Raw genomic sequence first — 19,438 nt, 5'->3', positions numbered from 1 at the left:
TTCTGTGTCTCCCTCTCTCTCTGCCCCTCCCCCGTTCATGCTCTGTCTCTCTCTGTCCCCAAAATAAATAAACGTTGAAAAAAAAAAATTTTAAATGTTATAAAGAAATGCAGAAGAAATAGTTGCTGATTATGAATGAAAAGTTAAAGAACTCAAGTACTGTGGAAAGATAAACTGCAGACTGTCGATCTATGAACTGATACAAACATCATGATCTACATATTCCAGGGTTTTGAGCCCTGTTGCTCAAGTCTTTATCTTAAAGCAAAGAATCCTACATGCAGAGAATGTCCCTCTGCTAAAGAGCTTTCTCAGGGCTTGTTTGATGTCTCTGTTCCTTAGACCATAGATGAAGGGGCTCAACATGGGTGTCACCACCGTGCACATGACTGAGGCTATGGCACTTGCCCTAGAGTTTTGTGCAGCAGCTGAACCCAGATACACCCCAAGGCTTATACCACAGAACAAAGAGACCACTGAGAGATGAGACCCACATGTGGAAAATGCTTTCTACTTGCCACTCGCTGATGAAATTCTCAAAATGGAGGCTACAATCTTAGAGTAAGAATACAGGATACCAGCAATTGGAACAACACCCAGAAGTCCACTTGTGAGATAGGTCATCAGGTCATTGAGGAACGTATCACAGCAAGCCAGTTGGATCACCTGATTAGGTTCACAGAAAAAATCAAGGATTTCCATCTCTGTGCAAAAGGAGAGTCGCAAAATCAGTAAGTCATGTAATAGAGAGTCAAGAACACTCAACACCTAGGATCCCAGGAGTAGGATGCCACAGAACTTGGGGTTCATGATGACCATGTAGTGCAGTGGCTGACAGATGGCCACAAACCGGTCATAGGCCATCACTGTCAAGAGGAAGGTGTCTAATCCTGCAAAAACCATGAAAAAGTACATCTGGCTGAGACAGCCTTCATAGGTGATCACTTTGCTCTGCGTCTGGATGTTCAGCAGCATCTTTGGGACGGTGGTGGAGGTGAAACAGATGTCTGAAAAGGACAGGTTGGAGAGGAAGAAGTACATGGGTGTGTGGAGGTGGGAGTCTGTGATAATGGCAGGATCATGAGCAGGTTCCCAGTGAAGGTGACCAGGTACATGGACAGGAACAGCCAAAAGAGCAGTGACTGCAGTCCCCGCTCGTCTGACAGTCCCAGGAGGGGACTAAATTCAGAAATTCGGGTTTGGTTTTCTTGTTCCATGAAAATAAACTACAGAAATAGAAAAAAGAGCCTTTCAAATTTAGCCATAAACAGTAGTCAAGAAAGTAACAGAGAGGGAACCAAGGTGGCCTTCAGTAGGTGAATGGATAAATAAGCTGTCATGTACCCAGACAATGGAATGTTATTCTGTACTTGGAGGGAACACACCATCAAGCCATGAAAAGACATAGAGGAAACTTCAGTGCATATTATTAAGTGAAGGAAGTTTATCTGAAAAAGCTTCATACTGTATGATTCCAAAAACATGAAATTGTAGAAAAGGCAAAACTACAGAAAAGGAATAACAGATATCAATGTGGCCAAAGGGTGCAGTGGGAGCGAGACGGGTTAAGAGGCAGAGCACAAAGGGTTTTTAGGGCAGTGAAATACTCCATATGATACTATAAATATGGATACATGTTTGTTTTGTGCCAGTCTCAGCATATCATTTACCAACGTTGTGACTGGACCAGCCCTTATCATTCTTATGATGGTTGCAAGACACCCTCTGCAATAACCATCAGGAAACTCTGGAAAAAAAAATTACTGCTCATAGTTCCTGGGGCCACACAGTGAAGTCACAGAGAGACAGAGAGTGCACATGGACCTTGGGGTCCGCTTTTACTGGGGTGAGGGACTAGAGTTTCACTGGTTCACTATTTGTAAATTTAAAACTTAAGAGCAGGAATTAAAGCACAAAAGAGAAAAAGGAGAGAAAAGTCCGTTTCTAAATCAACCAGATCCCTACAATAAAACAAAAAAATATGGGGCACCTGGGTGGCTCAGTCAGTTAAGCGTCCGGCTTCAGCTCAGATCATGATCTCGCGGTTCATGAGTTTGAGCCCCACGTCGGGCTCGGGGCTGATAGCTCGGAGCCTGGAGCCTGCTTCGGATTCTGTGTCTCCCTCTCTCTCCATCCCTCCCCTGCTTGCGCTCTGTCTCTCTGTCTCTCAAAAATGAATACACATGAAAAAATATTAAAAAACATATATCAGAATGGGGCACCCTGGTTCTTTATTTAATTACAGGGCTGGCAATGTGGGTTTTGTTTCTGAAATAGCCATGCTTGAAGTGGCTGCCTCAGCAACAGTCTGTTGCAATAACACTGCACGGTGACCGATAAGGACTACGCTTACTGTGGTGAGTATTGAGCAATGTCAAACATCGCTAAATCAATATGTTGTACAACAGAAACTAACGGAACATTGTGCGTTCATTATGCTTCAATTAAAAAAAAGGAAGGAACTGAAGTCAGGCACTCGCGTTACACAAAAGGAAAAACCAACCGTCAGGTCTCACACTACACGGTCATCATACAGTTTCTCAAACCCATAGAACCTACAACACCAAGAGTAAACTGTAATATGAACTGTGGACCTTGGCTGGCTAAAGATGTGACGGTGTAGGTTCACCGACTGTTAAGAAACGCACCACTCTTGTGGGCGGTGTTGATAATGAGGGTAGCTATGCCTCGTGAGAGAAGGGAATATAGGGAAAGTGTACCTTCCCCTCAATTTTGCTGTGAACCTAAAACTGCTCTGAAAAAAAAAAGTCTTCATTTTTCAAAGCTTAAAAATAAACAGAAATGCTATGATTTTATTTTACACACATTTAATTGGCTAATTTCTGTATATTATCCACAAATCTAGTTCCTTTTTATTTGGGGATTTGGGATTTCGAGGAATCCTAAATGCTCTCTCTTCTCTTTGATGCCGAAACTTATTAGCCACTCCTGCCCTTAATCCAAACACTTTTCCCAGGCATTATTTTCCTCTGCAAATCGCCTGAGACTTTCCTTTGTCCATCGACAACTGGTTTTGACCAATCATTTTGTGCTTATTGTTGTTGAAAGCACTGGGAATCAACAGTAAAATTAATTTTTTTTTCAACGTTTTTTATTTATTTGTGGGACAGAGAGAGACAGAGCATGAACGGGGGAGGGGCAGAGAGAGAGGGAGACACAGAATCGGAAACAGGCTCCAGGCTCTGAGCCATCAGCCCAGAGCCTGACGCGGGGCTCGAACTCACGGACCGCGAGATCGTGACCTGGCTGAAGTCGGACGCTCAACCGACTGCGCCACCCAGGCGCCCCAACGGTAAAATTAATTTTTAAGAATCTTTGCCCCTTAAATTCCACGTATGAGTGAAATCATATGATATTTGTCTTTCTCTGGTTGACTTGTTTAGCTTAGCATAATACAAAAAAATAAAATCTTTGCCCCTAACTAGTTTTATTCTAGGATATGTATGTGGCTGGAGGAAATAGAATATCAGTAAATGAGTAAATGACATTTCAGGTGGAGATTATTATTATTTAAGTAAACTAATAAAGAATGATGAGATTGCAGAGTGGAGAAAAAAATCTTCTATACTCACTCCTTTCTTCTTTTTAGTTTTTATTTATTTATTTTCAGAGAGAGAGTGTGTACAAGCAGGGGAGGGGCAGGGAGACAGGGAGAGAGAGAGAGAATCCTAAACTCTGTGCTGACAGCACAGAGCCTGATGTGGGGCTCGAACTCACTAACCGTGAGATCATGACCTCAGCTGAAATCAAGAGTCACATACTTCACCAACCGAGCCACCCAGGTGCCCCTTGTATTCTCACTTCTAATTAGAGACCTTTGAGGGGAAAAAAACCTGGTCATTGGGATGAAGTGCAGGATTTATCTCTGAGAAGAGCATGTAGAACAGAGAAATATTCAGGGCAAAGCCCCCAGTGTAGGAGCATTCCTGTTATCGCTGAGAAACAGACAGGAGAGTGGTGCCACCAGAATGGGTACAGCAGGTGTAAGGGTAGAAGGTAAAATAAGAGAAGAGGCAGGAGGCTAGAACATTCAGATGCTGGGGAAGCTCCTAACGTGTGAGATCTCACAGGTGTCCTTTACATGTAACCGTTGTTGAATACAATGCATTTAAGTACATATATTGTAAATCATGTATATAAATGACACGTAACTTATCACTCCATACACTACAATTTATCTCCCTCGGCGTCCACTGTCCCTGAATTTTGCATTTTTGATTGTAGAACACAAATTCAGCATGGGATAGATGTTCAGCTTGTGTCCTCTTCAGTGATAACTTCCTTTACCCCACCGACATGCATGCTCAGAGTCATGAACCATGGCGTCATATCCTCCTATACCGGAAGCATAGCTGAATGGGCAGCAGAGGGCACTCTATAAGATAAGCCTATGAGCTCGCTTTCTTTGGAGAATTGAGTTTTGTAGTCAAGCATCCTAATGGGGTAGCCATGTCTGTAGGGATCCCAAGAATGAGCGAGCTCTGAATCAGGGAATGTTTGTGGTGGTCTTCTGCTATGCACACGGAAAGGGAGAGAAAACTAGTCTACAGAGAGGGAGAGAAGAATGAAGTCGACAAAAGGGGGGAAGGAAAGAAAAGGCTGCATTCAATCGAGAGAGGGCATAAAGGGGGAATCGACTTCTCTAGGTACCAGTAAAATACTACGCATCCAAGTTATAGCCCCAGAGTGTCCAGAAAAAAATAACAATACTCTTAATACTCAACTAGATAAATATTTTTTATCTTTATGGCCCCAAAGGATTCATATCTTCACAGTATCATAACTTACAAATAAAGATCAATACAAAATTGAAAATACAAATGGTAAAATTGACAGAATTCAACCAAAATATTTTCAGTGATTTTTTTTCAAAGTCCAATGAGTTGGGAAAGTAAATGTTTTGGTATGTGAAACCAAACTATTTTGATTGTTTTAAAAACTATTACTGAAATGCTAGTAAACTCTAGCAAACCTTTAAGGAAGAAGTTATACCAATCCTCCATAATACTTCCAGAAAATAGAAGCAGTCAGAGTACTTCCTAACTCATTTGGTAAAGCCAGCATTAACTAACATTGGAACTAAAGACATTACAAGACAGGAACATTACAGGCCAATATCTCTCATGAAAATAGATGCAAAATCCTTAACAAAATATTAGTAAAGCCAAATCAACAGTGTAAAGAAATGATATGACATGAAGACCAAATGCAATTTATTCCAGATATGCAAGATTGGTTCAATATTTGAAAGCCATCTGTGCCTAGAGTTAACAATACACTATTTTGTACTTAAAAATGTATTCATAGCTGGGGCGCCTGGGTGGCTCAGTTGGTTAAGTGTCGACTTCGGCTCAGGTCATGATCTCACGGTGTGTGGGTTTGAGCCCCACGTGGGGCTCTGTGCAGACAGCTCGGAGCCTGCTTCAGATTCTGTGTCTCCCCTCTATCTGCCCCTCCCATGCTCATGCTCTGTCTCTCTCTGTCTCTCAATAATAAACATTAAAAAAATGTTAATGTATTCATAGAATAATACTCTAGCTCCATCCATGCTGTTGCTTATGCTAAACAAAGTCAGTCAGTCAAAGAAAGACAAATACCATATGATTTCACTCATATGTAGACTTTGAGAAACTAAACAAATGAGCAAAAGTGGGGGGCGGAAGGGGAGAGGCAAACCAAGAAACACACTCTTAACTATAGAGAACAAACTGATGGTTGCCAGAGGGAAGGTGGGTGACGAATGAGTGAACTAGCTGGTGGGGATTAAGGAGTTCACTTGTGATGAGCCCCAGGTGTTGTATGAAAGGGCTGAATCACTAAATTCTACTCTTGAAACTAATATTACATTGTATGTTAAACTAACTGGAATTTAAATAAAAACCTGAAAATAAATAAAACTTTTAAAAAAAGAAAAGCAAGTAAAGGTATACAGACTGAGAAGGAAGAAATAACTGTCTTTGCTCACAGCTGACATGATCATCTATGAGGAAAATCCCTAAGAACCAACAAGAAAACCCCAGGAACTAATAAGTGACTATAGCAAGATTGCAAGAAACAGGATAAACATGTAAAAGTTAATTACCTTCCTACATACCAAAAATGAGCAATTGGGATTTGAAATTTAAAAATACACCATTTGCAATAGGACCCTCAAAAATGAAATGCTGAGATATAAATTAAACAAGAGAGGTGTAGAACCTAAACGTGAAAAACTATTTAAAAAATGAAAGAAATCACAGAAGATCCACATAGATGGACACATGTCCTATAATCATGGAGCAGCAACATTGTAAGATATCAATCTTCCCAACTTGACCTGTACATTCAATGCAATCACGGTCAAAATGCCAGCAAGCTATTTTGGAGATATCAACAAACCAATTCTAAAGTTTATATGGTAAAGAAAAAGACCTACAGTAGTAACACAATAATGAAGGGGAAAAGTTGGAGAACTCACATACCCTAATTTCAGTACTTACTGTAAACCTATGGTGATCCAGACAATACTGTGTTTGCAAAAGAATAAACACATGGATTAATGGAACAGGGTTAAAAATCTAGAAACAGACCCACGCAAATAGAGGAGCTGATCTATGACAAAGAAGCAAAGAAAATTCAATATTCAATAGTATTTTCAACAAGTGAAGCTAAAACAATCAGACATATATGTGCAAACAACATGAACCTAGATGCAAACTTACAGCTTTCACAAAACTAACTCAAATTGTATCATATACTTAAAATGCAAAACTATAAAAGTTTTAGAAGAAAATATTGGAGAAAATCTAGGGCTCTTGTGTTTGGTAATGAGTTTTTAGATACAACACCAAAAAAAAAAAATAATCCATGAAAGAAAAAACTAAGTTGGACTTTATTAAAATTAAAAACTTCCACTTGCAAAAGGAACTGTCAAGAGAAGCAAAATAACCCACAGCCTGGGAGAAAATATTTGCAGAACATTTATCTGATAAAAGACTTTCATCCAAAATATACAAATATGGAGCCATACAAGCTCTCATTCATTGCTAGTGAGAGTACAAAATAGCACAGCCACTCTGGAAGACAGTCTGGCAGGTTCTTACAAAATTAAACATAATCTTACCATACAATCCAATAGTTGCACTACTAGATATAAACCCAACGAATCTGAAAACACATCCACACAATAGCCTGTGTACAAATGTTTATAGCAGCTTTATTCATAATCTCCAAAATCTGGGGGCAACCAAGATGTCCTTCAATAAGTAAATATATAAACACACTATGGTACATCTATACAACGGAATATTATTCAGTGATAAAAAGAAATTATTTACTGAGCCACAAAAAGGCTGGATAAATCTTAAGTGCTTGTTTCTGAATGAAAGAAGCCAGACTGAAAGCCTACATACAGTATAATTTCAGTTATATGACATTCTGGAAAAGTAAAAGCTATACAGAAAATAAAATCATCAATGGTTCCCAAGAGTTTGTAGGAGGGAAGGAAGAGTTGTATAGGTGAAACCCAGTGAATTTTTCCAAGTACCAAAACTATTCCATAGAATGTTTGTGTACAATTGTGAGTACTTGATATCATGTATTTGACAAAACCCATTGAAACTTTACATCACTTTTACAATTAAACCTTCATGTATCCAAACAAAGACATCAGTTAGGAAAGAAAGTCAAGAGAATCCCTGGATGGAATGCAGAATGTGAAAAAAAAAAAAAAAAACTATCTACTTATATTACAAATGTATGAAACAACCTCACTGAATGGGATGAGGGAAATGGTCATAAACTAAGTAAAACTGGAAATAAGTGGTGTCTATAAAATTAAGGGGAAAGAACAGTACATAATTACATAGTATACTCAGGTTGATAAAGTTATCTTCCACCATTGTACGGATTAGCAATGATGCCACGTCTATATATGTATACCAGAGGAGAGCAATCAAGTCAATGGATGACAGATGGGGAAACCAGGATTGTGACTGTTGCAGTAAGGTTTACAGATAAGCAAGGCCAGGATATGGTCGTGGATTGGAGTCCGACACATATACACAGGTTATATAGACAGGTACATACACAGATTAGTAAACACACATGTTTCCCTGCTTGTCAACTGAAAGGGCCTAAAGACCATAGTAGAAATGAGCAAACCAAGAGTTTGGATCTTGATTTCTAACACCATTCACCTGTAGAAGAAACCTGAGCTCCTTGGAAAAATAAGGAATTCTAGGGCTGGACCGGACAATAAACCTGATGAGCCTGGAGCATCTTGTGGTGCCAGAAAGAAGGTACTCAAAAAGCCCACCATGGTGGGGACATAGCAAAGGACATGGAAGCTACCCAAGAGAACTCCCAGTGCCCAAAGCGGGAACAATTTGAGCAACATCATGAAGTGGTATTGGGTTATAACTCAACATGTAAAATCAATAGCCATAAATCCATATTATAAGTAAACAAATTATAAACAAACAACATAAAGACAAATCTCTTATGCAAAAGAGATTCAATAAGTTATTTAAATATTCCACTCTCAAAAAGGTGGAACATAATTCCCCATTCCTGAAGTGTGAGCTGTACATGGTAACTTCCTTACAAAGAGCCCAGTTGGGGGCATGGGGTGGGGGGGAGAGAAAATTTTAAGTAAGGAAACCTGAAAAGCAGCCAGGTAATCAATGCCACAGTGAACAGCAATACCTTATGTTAGTATTATGCACTCTTGATATGTAGTCTTCCTCTCCAAAATCCATAGACCCTGTTAAATCATGAGAAAAGCATCAGACGAATCCAAATCAAGGGCATTTTACAAAATACTTGACCAGGGGCACCTGGGTGGCTCAGTTGGTTAAGCGGCCGACTTCGGCCCAGGTCATGATCTCGCGGTCTGTGAGTTCGAGCCCCGCGTCGGGCTCTGTGCTAACAGCTCAGAGCCTGGAGCGTGTTTCAGATTCTGTGTCTCCCTCTCTCTGACCCTCCCCCGTTCATGCTTTGTCTCTCTCTGTCTCAAAAATAAATAAATGCTAAAAAAAATAAAATAAAATAAAAACAAAATACTTGACCAGTACTCCTCAGAATTTAAGTTTATTAAAACAAGGGAAGTCTGAGAAACTGTCATAGCTAAGAGGAGCCAAGAAGGGATAACCAGGGGCACCTGGGTGGATCAGTCGGTTAAGCGTTCAGCTTTGGCTCAGATCATGATCTCACGGTTTGTGTTCGAGCCCCGTGTCGGGCTCTGTGCTGACAGCTCTGAGCCTGGAGCCTGCTTTGGCTTCTATGTCTCCCTCTCTCTCTGCCCCTCTCCCACTCACACTTTGTTTCTTTCTCTCAAAACACAAATAAACATTAAAAACCTTTTTTAAGCTTCTGCACTGCAAAGGAAACAATCAACAAAACTAAAAGGCAACCAACGGAATGGGAAACGATATTTGCAAATAACATATTGGACAAAGGGCTAGTATCCAAAATCTATAAAGAACTCACCAAACTCCACACCCAAAAAACAAATAAGCCAGTGAAGAAAGAGGAAGAAAACATGAATAGACACTTCTCTAAAGAAGACATCCAGGGGCGCCTGGGTGGCTCAGTCGGTTAAGCGTCCAACTTTGGCTCAGGTCATGATCTCACAGTCCGTGAGTTCGAGCCCCGTGTCGGGCTCTGTGCTGACAGCTCAGAGCCTGGAGCCTGCTTCCGATTCTGTGTCTCCCTCTCTCTCTGACCCTCCCCCATTCACGCTCTGTCTCTCTCTGTCCCAAAAATAAATAAACATTAAAAAAAATTTTTTTTTAAAAAGAAGACATCCAGATGGCCAACAGGCGCATGAAAAGATGCTCAACGTCGTTCCTCATCAGGGAAATACAAATCAAAACCACACTCAGATACCACCTCATGCCAGCCAGAGTGGCTAAAATGAACAAACCAGGAGACTCTAGATGCTAGAGAGGATGTGGAGAAACGGGAACCCTCTTGCACTGTTGGTAGGAATGCAAACTGATGCAGCCGCTCTGGAAAACGGTGTGGAGGTTCCTCAAAAAATTAAAAATAGATCTACCTTATGACCCAGCAATAGCACTGCTAGGAATTTACCCAAGGGATACAGGAGTACTGATGCATAGGGGCACTTGTACCCCAATGTTTATAGCAGCACTCTCAACAATAGCCAAATTATGGAAAGAGCCTAAATGTCCATCAACTGATGAATGGATAAAGAATATGTGGTTTATATACAATGGAATCCTACTTGGCAATGAGAAAGAATGAAATATGGCCTTTTGTAGCAACATGGATGGAACTGGAGAGTGTTATGCTAAGTGAAATAAGTCGTACGGAGAAAGACAAATACCGTATGTTTTCACTCTTATGTGGATCCTGAGAAACTCAACAGAAGACCAAGGGGGAGGGGAAGAAAAAAAAAAAGGTTAGAGAGGGAGAGAGCCAAAACATAAGAGACTCTTAAAAACTGAGAATAAACTGAGGGTTGATGGGGGGAGGGAGGGAGGGGAGGGTGGGTGATGCGTATAGAGGAGGGCACCTGTTGGGATGAGCACTGGGTGTTGTATGGAAACCAATTTGACAATAAACTTCATATTAAAAAGAAAAAACCTTTTCTAAAAAGAGAAGGGATAACTAAATGCAATGTGTTCTCCTGGATGGGAGACATAAATAAGGAAAACTGGGTGTGGAGTTTATGTACACTATCTTCACAATTTCTCTGTGAGTTTAAAACTGTTTATAAAATAATGTCTGTTAAAAATTAAAATTAGTGAAATGCAAACACCTTAGAGACAGCAAGATCTGAGCTTGACTCCAGTCTCCATTATATGCCTCTTGTAAGTCTCATATTCTTTCCCCATAAAATCAGAATAAGAACCTCAACTTCATAGTTATGAAAGAATTAAATAAAATAATGAATAAAAATATTCATGTATGCCTAGCATTAATCAGTGAACTTTTGGATACACTGTTTCAGTTACTCACATATTCATTCCCCATCTCCCATCTCTACCTCCATTGTGCTATTTTTATTCATTATCTCTGTATGACATTGACAATCAGCAATACTCTGTCTCTCACATTGACCTGGGTGATCTTTCCACACAATGAGCCCGATTGTGAACATAACCTACTATAAGCTCTGCATTGACTCCACTGATTTCAGAATGAAGTGTTAATCCAATGAAAATGTAAGGTCTCTGTCATCCGGCTGCTATTTAGCTGGCCCACCTCATGTTTCACTCTTTGCCCTCTGCCCTCATTATTGGTCAGGTATTGGGGAGGTAGGTGGGATATGGGCTACATGGGCAGTGGGCATTAAGGAGGGCACTTGTTGGGATGAGCACTGGGTGTTATACGGAAGTGATGAATCACTGGGTTCTACTCCCAAAACCAATACTACACTGCATATTAATTAACTTGAATGCCTTTTTTTATTTTTATTAATGTTTATTCATTTTTGAGAGACAGACAGACAGAGCGTGAGTGGGGGTGGGGAAGAGAGAGAGGGAGACACAGCATCTGAAGCAGGCTCCAGGCTCTGAGCTGTCAGAGAAGAGCCTGTCTCGGGGCTCAAACCCACGAACCAGGAGATCATGATTTGGGCCAAAATCAGGTGCTTAATTGACTGAGGCATCCAGGCGCCCCTAATTTGAATTTAAATAAATAAATTTAAAACAAAAGAACTATGAGTAATTTCCTAAGCATACTTTACAGTTGCATTAATCCCCACATTTGTTTCCCAACCACCTCGTTCCCTTTCTCCACTGGAAGAATCCCACTTCTGCCTGGTAAAAATTAAAAATACAAGCTTGTCTGTGAAGACTTCACTCACCTCCCCAGAAAGAGTCGAGTACTTTTGGATCTACTTCAGTGCCCTATCAGGATTTTTTTTAATTTGTTTCCCCTTTTTAAACTACAAGCCCCTTGAAAGAAGGAACAATGTCTAATGCTTTCCTTCAATCCTTCAATGTTAGTGCCTAACATGCACTAATTACTAAATAAATATTTACAGAACTAAAAGGGCAAATGGTGGAATAAGGTTAGACAGGCATTTCCATCAATGGAAAAGAAAGGAGAAGCAGCAAAATTAGAAGAAATGCTACCGAGGAAGGAAGGTCCAACGATTAGAAGCCAACACTAGATGAAACAGATTAAGGGAAAAAATATTTTACTGTATGTGGAATCTTTGTCCATAACCAGGGATGGTAACATGGCAGAGTTTTATATAAGTTTTATATAATTAAATTTTCCTTTATTTGTTATCCCTGTTGGTTCCCCCAAGGTTACGACCAATAAAAGGAGTCCCTTGTGCTATGCCACACATCTCCCAACATCTGTAAAGATGCTGTGGCTCACCTATATAGTATTGGCTCACAGTTTGAGTTCAGTGACTCAGTTTCTTCCTTAGGTAATGGATGGAGTTGGGGGCTGTGCCCCCAGCAAGGGCAGTGAGATGGAACCACTCGTGAGCTTCCAGAGGAAGACAATGTTGGGTTTTCTCATCATCTGACATTGGTAAAGTAGTCTTGGGGTGGGGTAGCAAAGCATTTTACAGTTTCTGTGGCTTTGGGGGATGAATTTCCATGGAGCCTCATTAATGAAGTATCCTGTTTTGTCTCTCTATTCCTTGGATATTTAGTTCTCTGGAGGTAGAAGAGAAAAACAGAATAAAACACAGGTTTGACTACTGGGAGATATCTCTGGAGCTCCATGTGTACTTTTTATCCTATTGGACTCCTTCCCTCCAACGGGATGTCTCCTCTATGTAGGTATTATGTCTAGCATGCAGTACACTTTTTTTGTAATTTTTTAATGTTTATTTATTTTTTGAAAGAGAGAGACAGACAGTGTGAGCAGGGGAGGAGCACAGAGGGAGACACAGAATCTGAAGCAGGCTCCAGAGCTCTGAGCTGTCAGCACAGAGCCTGACACGGGGCTGGAACTCATGAACCAAGAGATCATGACCTGAGCCGAAGTCGGACGCTTAACCGACTGAGCCACCCAGGCGCCCCCTAGCATGCAGTACCCTTAACGATTTCCCCATCCATCTCTACAATGCATCCCTTCTCCAAAGATCTAAAGAACACAGTTGAACATTCTGGTGTTGTGAAAATACTTCTGACCACACACAACCTCGCACAGGCTCACCGCTGCATTTTTGTCATTGTTCTCATTGATCAGTTGGCAATTGAACAAAACAAATGAAAAATCATCCCTGTCAAGAAAGCTTAGGGAGAAGGGCCTATAAAATGGTTTTATAGGCAAGGACTCTGGGAGTGTCTATACATGTTGAGGGTCACAAGAGGCAAAGACTGGTCATCATCTCTTTAGGTTTCTGTGTAGAAGGGAACAGGCTCTGGGATTAAGAGTACCCTTATTATGATGAGCGCCGAGTAATGTATAGAATTGTTGAATCACTATACTGTAACCTGAAACTAATAAAAACCAGTATATTAATTATAGTGGCATTAAAAAAAGAACTCGAAAAATGAAAAAAAAGAAAGGAACAGGTTCTGTTATGAGATGGGCTCATATGTGATGCTCAAAGTTCATTTCATAATATTACATGTCATATAACAATATACAAGTATATTCAAGGAATTATATTTTTAGTTATAAAAATGACTTTATCATTCAAATCAGTGAGAAAGACCATATGCATATTAGCTGTTCATAGCAGATTGTTCTTTGTTAGACTTCCACACTGAGAATGAGAAGAATTAAGAGTTGCATGTGTATATGATAGAAGAATCCAATCTGTTGGGGGATATTAGGAGAGAAGAAGGAAAATTTTTGTGAGGAGAAGCCACTGAAGTCCTAACCAAAAGGATGAGGGAATGTTACCTGTATGAACAGAGAGTATATACATGTGCAAATCGGGCATAATCCTCCTTCAGAAATCATTTCTCATCCCTCATACCAAAAATAGACAAGGTTGAAACATGCCAAATTAGGATGCCAGGTCACAGAATTCCTTGCAACACACAAGAAGAAACTCAAGGGTTTTTTTGTTTTTTTTTTTTTTTTGACAGGGATAGTTGGCTGTGATTGGTCTCAAGGATTCGGAACCATTCCCTAATGCTGACTACCTACATAAGGCACCTAATCCTTTCACCTGGATGATGATGAGGGTGATGATATATTGTGAATACACTGAGACCAGAGTGAACTGATGCCCAAGAACTTTTGACAAAGGCAAAAGATTATCACTGACAGATAAATTGGAAAATTAAGAAAATACTGAATTTGAGACACAATGTTGACATTATGCTTTCTATGGGACTTCACACTGCCAAAATATAAATGTGCACAAAATTTTTATTCCTCTATACCTAAACCGGTGTCTGGGGCATTTTGATTGTTCCTATTTGTTAAATGAAACAGTGAAAATCATTTGGTAAAGTATTCAATTGTTAAGTGATCCTGAGCAATTCTTCTTTCCATGGAGCATAGACCAAGAAGTGAAGTCTCTGTTCTTTGTTAGAGAAGGCAGATACAGTGTGAGGAAGAGGCTTCTCATAGACAGTTCTGCCATGACTATACTTTGGCTTCAGTGAGATTTTGGGAATTTTTAGGGTGAAATTCCAGAATTCACTTTCACCCATGGCAAAGGACCATGCATGTAAGTCATATCTACCTGACCAAGCCATGGATGGAGGAACACAATGGATGAAGCCTGCTGGGGAGTCTGAGATAAATATGGATTAAGGACCCAACGCTCATGGATACCCTGCACCTACAAAGTCTCATGCTTTGCATCCTCTACTCCTTTAATTTAGGGGACTTTGTTCACTTTTTTGTTTGGTTTGAGCTTTTAATACTTTAATAAATATATGGCCCTCATACATTGCACGTGGGAAGGTGACATGATATAGCCATTACGGAAAAGAGTTTGGCTGTTTTTCAAATTTTAAACATAGAATTAACATGTGATTCAGCAATTCCACTCCTAAGCACACACCCAAACAAAGTGAAATTAGGTATTCAAGCAAACACGTGTGCACAAATGTTCATAGCAGCACCATTCACAATAAGTAAATTGTGGAAATGTCCAAGTAATGAATGTCCAGCCAAACGTCCAGCCAAATATCTATCAATCAATGAATGAAGAAAGAAAATTTGGCATAGCCATACAATGGAATATTATTCAACAACACAAAAGAAACAAGTGCTGATACATGCTCAATGTGGATAAACCTTAACCATACTATAAGTTAAAGTCGTCAGCTACCAAGTACCACATATTATGTTATTCTATTTACATGAAATATCCAGAATAGGCAAATCCATAAAGACAAAAAGAAGAGTAGTGGTTTTCAGGAGGTAAGAGAAGGGAAGAAAGGGAAGGTGACTACTTAATGGGTACTGAATTTCCTTTCTGGTGATGACAGTGTTCTAGAACTAGACAGAGGTCAACATACTGTCACTGAATTATTATATTTAAAATGATTAATTTTATGCTATGTGAATTTCACTTCTAAATAAGTAAGTAAATGGCATTACTTTGTATATATCATTCAGCAAATTGCTTTTTTTCACTCATAATTATGATTCAAAATTTATCTATATTCTTTTGTTAATTTTTATTTATTTATTTATTTTGAGAGAGAGAGAGGAAGGGAGGGAGGGACAAGGGCCGAGAGAGAGGGAGAGACAGAGAATCCCACACAAGCTCCATATTCTCATCCCCACACGGGGCCCCACACGGGGCTGTATCTCACAAACTGTGCTATCATGACCTGAGCCGATATGAAGAGTTGGTTGCTTAACCGACTGAGCCACCCAGGTGCCCCAAAATTCATCCATATTCTTACACTTAACTGTAGATCATAGATTTGAAGACTACAGACTGTGGGCCAAATCCATCCACTGCTTTTTTTATTTTTTGCGGGTGTTTTTGGTTTTTTTGGTTTTCTGGTTTTGGGGGGTTTTTTGTTTGTTTGTTTTTGTTTTTTTCCTAGTCTTTCCTAAAGGAACATTGATAGATTGTTTGCATCAGACTTCCTAGGTGGGCTTTGGTTATTTGAAAATTGGAAACAAAACAAAACATAGAGTTAGAAACAAAACAAGTAGTTTATATTTTCATGGAGAACACTACCTGTTATTTTTAGCAGAATCAGAATTATTTAGAATTATTTCTGTAGGTTAAAGTTGTCATTTTCTTCTTTATCCAAAGACTTTGGATACCTAGAAACAAAAGGGTGATAAGTCTTGACTGTCTTAACTTTATCTTTCAAGAGGCAAGAGAGTATGGTTGATGGGATTGAGTCTAGAAATACAGTCCAGCCAAAGCTGGAGATAAATAATGAACTGTCTTCTCTAAACAGTCCAGATTAGGAGAGGATGTGGATAAAGTAGGAAGGATAAATATTGCCTCAGAGACAGTTGAACCGTATTTTTATTCTTCCTATTGTTCTTCCTTTTTTCCCGATGTCCCCAAATTACTCCTGTTTAAATTTAAAATGTTATGAACGCTATTTGTATTTTATAAAAATAAGGCACACTGTTCTCTTTCTCTATTTTTTCATGAAACATAAGAATATTAAGTTATGTGAGCTATAAAACCTTTTATTGATACAAACCCTACATACAAAATTGAAGTATGGAAAACCCCAGGTAAATTTACATTTTGCTGTATTTGCATAATTCTTCAAAGTGCTATTTCTTCTAACACAAGGAAAGTCTGACGTTGAATTGCCCTAGAACTGAAAGGTAAAAACAGAACATCTAGGCTTGAAGATTTTTATTCAGAAAATTTTTAGACACTGGATGTCTCAGTCAGTTAAGCATCCCACTCCGACTCCGGTCATGACCTCACAGTTCCTGAGTTCGAGCCCCATGTCGGGCTCTGTGCTGACAACTCCGAGCCTGGAGCCTGCTTCAGATTCTATGTCTCCCTCTCTCTCTCTCTGCCCCTCCCCTGCGCTCTCTCTCTCTCCCTCAAAAATAAATAAACATTTTTTTAAAAAGAAAGTTTTTAACTAGATAGATATTAGGCCTTTATATATTATTATTTCTATTATCTATTTCTTCATGGGAAAGATTTGGTAATTTGTTTCTTGCAACATATCAGTTCATTTCATGCATCATGTTGAATTTATATGCATATGTTTGTCCATAATATTCTCTTATTATCTTTTTAGTGTCTAAAGGTTGAAGATACTGTACCATCTTTTATTCGTGGCATTGGTAATTTGTCTTTATAAATAAAAATGCAATTTCCTTAATACTGTATATCATATGAAATACATATTTATGATATCATGTAATAATCTCTGAGCATGAATGCAAACCAGTCCATGGTAGGTTGCACGCATTTACTGATGCTGAAAATGTGATGAGCTGTCTCTGCATTAGCAATGACCCTAAGTTGTGTAGACACTTCTAGAGACTATGTCTATGACGTACATGAGGCCATCCTATAAGCCTTTTTTCCTATTGCCTCTTACTGGATGGCTTTCCCTTTCACTGGGCCCACTGTCAATTAATTGGAACGGAAGTCATGATGCATACATATACTAACATGCCTGTGTTGGTGGCTTTTTTGTATGTGCTTGGAAGCATTTGTGCAATATCCTGAGGCTTCAGCTAATAGTGTTCAATTGTATTCTATAGCTCTTTGGAGAAGGAATGCACCCAACAGATGGATAGGGCAGTCGATCAGAGATACTCTGCCCTCTAGAGATCAAAGAAAGAAAGAAAAGAAAGAAAGAAAAAGAGAAAAGAAAAGAAAAGAAAAGAAAAGAAAAGAAAAGAAAAGAAAAGAAAAGGAGACAAACTCTTCTCCAGGGGAAAAAAAAGGGGGGGGTCCCATGAGATAGAAAAAATAGAGACTTGTAGCTGCTTCCCAGTGGACAAAATTGGCAACACTGTTTACATGGTTTTTTTTTTTTTTTTTTTTTTTTTTTGTCTTTGTTAACCTCTGCAGAACCAAATCTCTTGGGATTTATAGAGGCACTAAAACATTTTATTTAACAAGGCTCTGTGGGAGTTCAGTTCTTGAAGCTAAACACTGAAAATGCAATCTCTTTCCCTACATCTACATGAGACTATGTAACCAAACTCAGGTCATTAAGAAATACAAATGCCTCTTCCAGAAGCCTCATGAGTGGGTCCATCTCCCTGCCCTTCCTGGGGACAGAGATTCTAACTTCATCTATCACCCAAGGAAGAAACTGGATCACTGACATAAAGACTCCTTTCTGACCATTTCCAGGTGAACCCCATCTTCACAGGTGCTGGGAGATGTGGTATGGCCTTTTAAATATTAATCATTTTAGGGTCACCAACAGGGATAACAAGTCAAGAAAAGTTTAATATACTATCCTGACAAGTTACCTTCCTTGATTCTAGAAGGAAATAATGGAATAAACTTAAATAAACTTTTTTCTTGAATCTGTCTTCTCTGGTATTGGTTCTCAATCATGGGCCCTCCTTCCCTCAACAATATTCCATCTTGTTTCACTGCTTCTCCATTCTCCCACATTGATAGAAATATCTGTCTAGCCTCATTCTGCCATTTGTCCTTTTAGCTTTCCAGCGAATATCTATTCAGTAACTACTGCACGGTAGGCATTAAACTGTGGTCTGGGGTTGAAAGAAAGCATAAGGTATTGTCTCAAGAGCTTAAAGTTTAAACAGAGTAAGGTATGTAGAAATAAATGAAACCTCCTGACAGGGCACTGTAATCCTGGGACAGTGTATCCAAAAGTCCACTACTGAAGGTAACGAAGCCTTCACAGAGTTCATAATTATACTGAGCCTTGAAGGAAGAGTAGAGTTCCTCCATGTGGAGAAGAGGGTAAATGTATAGCAGCAAAAAAATCTTCAGAGGGGTAAATGCAAGCATTGGTTAAACTGTAAGGTGTTCTTAAGAAATTACAAATAGTTGTGTATTTTTTAAAGTTTATTTATTTTGAGAGAGACAGAGACAGCATGAGTCGGAGAGGGGCAGAGAGACAGAGGGAGAGAGAAAGAAACCCAAGCAGGCTCTGCACTGTCAGCGCAGAGCCTGATGCAGGGCTTGAACCCACGAAGCCGTAAGATCATGACCTGAGAAGTCAAGAGTCAGATGCTTAACCGACTGAGCCATCAGGCGCCCCACAAATAGTAATTTTTTTAACGAAATCAGAATCTATGTTTAACAAGATTCCCAGGAGATGTGCACCTTAAATCAAGGACTGAAAAGTGCTGTGTCCTTCGCACTCCCCTCACACATACAACAGCTACCTACACCTTCTTAATCCCTTTTAAATGCCAAGCATGGATCCCTTGCTGATGTGGGTACTACAGGGCACTGCTGACCCCAGACGGTGTGGTTAGGGTCCAATGAAGCCTGCAGCAACCCCTATTGGCATTCTCCTCCTATCTGAGTAAAGAGGTCTAAGCCTCTGAATCTGGTTGCCCAGTAACAGAATGCTGCTGCTGGCCATCATGT

The 19,438-nt window shown here is 39.6% G+C and overlaps 1 pseudogene; it reads right to left on the bottom strand.

Moving 5' to 3' along the window:
• Positions 1-246: 246 nt before the first annotated feature.
• LOC123604903 lies at positions 247-1,217 on the bottom strand (annotated as a pseudogene).
• Between the last annotated feature and the right edge of the window lie 18,221 nt (positions 1,218-19,438).

Source organism: Leopardus geoffroyi, chromosome A2 (genome assembly GCF_018350155.1).
Source record: "Leopardus geoffroyi isolate Oge1 chromosome A2, O.geoffroyi_Oge1_pat1.0, whole genome shotgun sequence".
In the NCBI taxonomy this organism is placed as follows: Eukaryota; Metazoa; Chordata; class Mammalia; order Carnivora; family Felidae; genus Leopardus; species Leopardus geoffroyi.
This window is presented reverse-complemented; position numbering and strand designations above follow the sequence as displayed.